Raw genomic sequence first — 5,509 nt, forward strand, 5'->3', positions numbered from 1 at the left:
TCGGATAGTTATGACTAGATGTGGGAGTATATAAACTTGATTAGACTAGACATAATAACTGGGCTTAAGCATTTTGGACCGATGGTTTTGGCCCAACGAGTTATTATTGCTAGTCGGTTGGGTCGTTACATTTGATATTAGAGCGAGTTCACCAGCCGGAAGTGTGAGATGAGTCTTGGCTGAGCCAGGGTCGGTGTTTGGTAGGCTAAGTCAGGATCGGAACGACAGACTAAGCCAGAATCGGTGTTTGACAAACTAAGTCAAGGTAGAAATGACAAAAGCTAGCGAGACAAGTCTCACATCGCCTGATGATCTTGAGCTGTGTGTATGTTTAGAGCTGACGAGGACGTCAGGGCCTAAACGGGGAGAGTCTGTGAGACCCCAGTAGTCGTACATCGGATAGTTATGATTAGATGTTGGAGTATATAAACTCAATTGGGCTAGACATAATAACTGGGCTTAAGCATTTTGGACCGATTGTTTTAGTCCAACGAGTTATTATTGCTAGTCGGCTCGGTCGTTACAAGATCATTGTATAGATTGCGAAAAAGATTGCCATACCGTGATTTAAAAGTTACACTTTGATATCATTTAGTTTTATTTGTATTTTACCAAAAAGAATCTATTATTAAATAAAATAGTAAAATAAAATATATTTTACAAATTGCAAAATAATAAAATATAAAGGATGGAATTGTAATATATTATATTTCATCATTTGGTCATTAGCTATAACAGTAGGTCCTCGAGTAGGGCTATTGTACTATTAGGAGTACAGTAGACCTTATACTTCTAAGTTCGTAACCAGGTTAGGTTGAAAGAGAGATGAGAAATTGGGTGCCCAAACCAACAAACCAAATTTTAATCTTGTATCTATTATTGTTTCAGTATTATTTATACTCTATTGGCAGCATTAAATAATAATTTGATTGCATATATTTTTCTTGAAATTACATTATTGAAATCAAACTTTTAAAATTATTTGGCCATCTATTTGCTATTGAACCGAACCCATCACACATGATTAATCTCATGATTTTAAGTTTTAGCGTATCTCAGAACTTATGGGGGAGCTCTTTATCTGCTTGATATAAATTTTGGTATTATGATTATTCTCGTATTTTTACCTCTTTTAATCCTAGTGTTCATCTTAGAAACGACTTTGGTAAATTCTAAGGTTGGCAGATAAATTATATTGAGACATAAATTTATTAAATGGTTTTTTTTTTAATGTTTTTTTGGAGAGAAAGGTAGCATGCTACCCGCTTCGTTTATTTCATTTTAGAAATAAACTTAGCTGAAAATGTGAATCAACTAGGATTCGAACTTGGGTCTCGGGTACCAACCACCAAGCCCTTTGCCACTTGCTCTAGGGACGGTCGGTGTTATCTCCAACTTAATGTTACTTATTTGAGTTGGAGATTCTCTCCAATTTCTTATCTCTCTCTCACCCTAGCTAACCACCCATCAAAATTTATGAATGATTAGAAATTTAGAAGCACAACGATTACTGTGCTCTTAATAGTATAATAGCGCTACTCGTAAGTCCTTAGCATGAAAATATAAACGAAATAAAAGGCAAAACAGCCAATAGTGAAATATAGCATTTTAAGCTTATAGTACGTGTGGTAAAGTTAAAAAATGCACTAAACTACAAGAGGCAAATTGAAAATTTGCCCTAAATATATAAAGGGCACAAGACAAGAATATAATACATAAACCCATAATTAAGTGGCCTTAATCCATAATTAAGTTTTGATAATTACAACTAGTGAAGTATTAACAATTTACTTTTGAGTTTGCTTTTTATGATGTGATTTATTGGAAGAACTGAAAGAAGACTTAAAGCAAGGAGGAGAAAAGTTTCAACCCAAAAAGAAGCTAGTTGTTGCTTCAAATGGTCAAATGCACCGTACTCCTTCGATTCTTTAGTACTTAAGTTGTATTATAATCACGTAAGCTTAAGTTTGAGAGTTTTAAATGTGATCTAAAGTAAGTATTTTCTCCATCTAAGAGCACATATCTATAGTTATTATTATCTATATCTATACCTATACATAAATTCTCATGGCTAAATCTACATGGGTGTACCATCTTTATTTGAGGGTTGTGGAATCCACTATTATTTTTTATTTTTTTATTCTCTTCAATTTTAGTACAACTATTTTCTCTCGCACAACCACCTTTTCAACCCTCTTTCTCTCTCCTTTTTTTCCCTCCCATCTCTTGTTTTTTTTTTTTTTCTCATGAACCAACAAGGCGCCGCTCCCTCTTTCTTTACCTCACTTATAGAGCGATTATGGATCTCTCAATGTATAATTTTATGTTTTCTTTTTTCTGTCCCCTTTTTTGTCGCTCGCCGCTCAGAGCCTTCCGACCCCATTTGTTGCTCCTCATGCGTCCTTAACAAAGACGACTCATGATGCCGTCACCAGCTATCCTATTCTCAACAATTATAGGATATCAATATTCTTATGTTCTCATTTTTTTTTATAATTTTTTTTTTCAATTATCTACCTGTCGCATCGCGCAGGTTATTTCACTAGTTATACATTATTCCTCCTAAATTGCCACAAGGCAACATTCACTTTATTTGTTGAGCGTGATCCACATCGAACCGGCTCAAGTTTTCTACCTTTTTTTCCTTTTTTTGCTCGAGCCGAACCGAATTTTTCTTTTTCTTTGCTTGAACCGAACCGATCATTATTGAGTGTGGGCTCCCCCAAAGCAGCTCAATTCTTCCACGTGTTTTTCTCTTTCTCTGCATGAACCGAATTTAATTTTTCTCTTTCTTTACTTGAACTGAATCGGGTCAACTTGTTGCATTGGGCCAAACTGGCCCAGCTACTCCACATGTTTCCATCTTCGAATCGAATTTTTTCTTTCTTTCTTTGCTTGAACCAAACCGATCACTATCGAGTGTGGATTCTACCCGGAACCGGTTCAAGTTTTCCTTTTTTTTTTTGCTTAAATTGAGCTGAATTTTCCTTTTTTGCTTGAACAGAACCAAGTCACATCTCTATAGTGGGCTACTAGAGAACGGTGTTTTTATATTTTATATTCAATAATTAAATAAGATTAGGGGCTTAATAGAATTCGAAGACAGAATCTCCTTTTCTAATACGATGGGAAATAATGTGAAACGATTATTGTTCTCTAACATAGCGTTTGGTTCGGGTATAAGCAAAAAATAACTATTACACGGACAGGTACAAGTATGGGGATAAGAAAAATAGCGTTTGGATGAAAATTAGATTGTTCCCGGGGATAAGAAAAATAGCGTTTGAATAGATAATATGGAATAAGAAAAATAGTATGTAGTTTTATATAGAAATGGAGGTGTTGGTGGGAATAGTTATACCCGGTTATCATAGATAACCGAGAACTACTATTCTCGGGTAAAAAATTACCGTTTGGGTATAAAGGGGGATAAGGGGTTATCCTCCCTATCCCTATCCCCTAACCAAACACTGCCCAGGATAAAGATAAAGTTGTTATTTTCAAAATATTTTGTTCTTATTTTCTTGTAATTCAGAAGGTTATAAATAGGGTCGGGCTCTTTTAAAGTCACTCCAGTTTAGAGAGAATTAATATACAGACTCTTCCACATAATAAAATATTGTATTCTTTTTTTTTCTCTTTAATCTGATTTCAGATAACCATGGAAGAGGCGCTGCAACATTTGCTTCCTTCTCCGTCGGATCAGTTTGATAGCCTTCTCCAACGATCAATGTTCTCTTTCACCTTTTCTTTTAGAATTATCCAACTAATTATTGTTTCTGTTTTTTTTTTTCAGCAATAACCTTTTTCAACTGCATATCATGCAAGGCTTTCTATTTTACTTCTAAGTATTGATTTGTAAAGAATAATGATTTCGACATTTTTTGCTTTTTCCAGCTACAAATCATGTAATTTTCTATTTCTTCTACTTCTAAATTATTATAGATTGGTAAAGAATAATAATTTTTTTTTATTTTCCTTCTGTGTGTTATATAATAATATAATTAAACTATAAAAACATTCTCATAAAAGAAATTCCACGAAATACCACCAAATTTTTCTTAGAAATCCCCTACAACTTTCTGCTTATGCAAAAAAACTTCATATTAGAACCCCACCTATAGAAATTTTGAAAATTCATTTCACTCTCTGCGGTAGCAAAAAGCTCCATCCTTTTTGCATATTAAGCATCGCAAAAAAGTCCAACCACAAAAGTACATAAAATAATTTGGAGTTCTAGAAACTACAAAACTTCAGGCACAATATGCAGAAGAACACAAGTAAGAATCTGCACCAAAGGTTGACCTACAATACTTCTAGAAATATCAAACTCGTAAGTTACTTCGTGTTGTTTCTAATGATAGGGCATCCAAATCAATGATCGACACTTTTAAATTCGATCTACAGTAATTTGAATTTTTTGAAACTAAAATATTATCATTTTATGATACCTTTTATCTGGTGATCAACTGATGACCCCAAAGATACCTTATATTTGTGATTGGAGATTGTTAGTTTAAAAAACACTTGAACAATAGATTACTATTAGGGTGCGTTTGGTTCGCATTATGAAAGATTACTAGGAATAAAAGATATCCGAGAATCTTATTCCTATTCATTCTATTACTAAAAATGTGGAATTCCTGTGTTTGGTTCGTACGGTAATATTAATTAGTCATGTTATTTAATATTACAAAAAATATACAATTAATTTATTTATTTATTTATTTAATTTTAGATAATGTTACCAAAAGTTTCAATATCTTTTTAGAAAAAAGGAAGAGAGAGTATAAGTAAGAGAGAGAGAGCATAATTAAAAAAATAGAAAGAAAAATATAGTCGAAATTAGAGGGAGTGAGAGAGTTGAAATTTTAGAAAGAGAGAGAGAGAAAGCTTAGTTTAGAGAGAGAAAAAAAAATTGAATTTTAGAGAGAAAAATAAGTTTAGAGAGAGATATAAAGGTTAGAGTGTAAAGAAAAATAATATCAATTAGCCAGCGGGTAGGAAGAAAGAAAGAGATTAAACATATTATGATTATCCCAATTCATTAATATGAAGATACCCACCCTCCCTCGAGAGAATGAGATTAGTACTTTGGGGTGAATCTTATTCCCAAGTGAATCCAATATTACCAACTGGATTACTTAGTGCGTTTAGCCAAACACCGTCATATTTTTTTATTCCCATTGGATTACTAGGAATCTTTAAAAGATAGCGCGAACCAAACGCACCCTTATAGAAATATCATGAATTTTGGCCCATATGAAGTTCCATGTGCAGTAAATATGTTTAACGATGTCGATTGTTAATTCAGATACCCTATCATCAGAAAACGACGTCAGATTATCAAGTACTTGATACTTCTAAAAGTATTCTAGCTCAACTCAGATAGTATTCACCCCCCAGATTTATCCTGATACAGTAAAATCCACACCACCACGATTAACCCAAATATGTGAGCGCCAACCTCAAAGGATAACAGATATTATTTTGAAAAAACACCAGTCAA

This window comes from Ananas comosus, linkage group 18, assembly GCF_001540865.1.
Source record: "Ananas comosus cultivar F153 linkage group 18, ASM154086v1, whole genome shotgun sequence".
Classification (NCBI taxonomy): Eukaryota; Viridiplantae; Streptophyta; class Magnoliopsida; order Poales; family Bromeliaceae; genus Ananas; species Ananas comosus.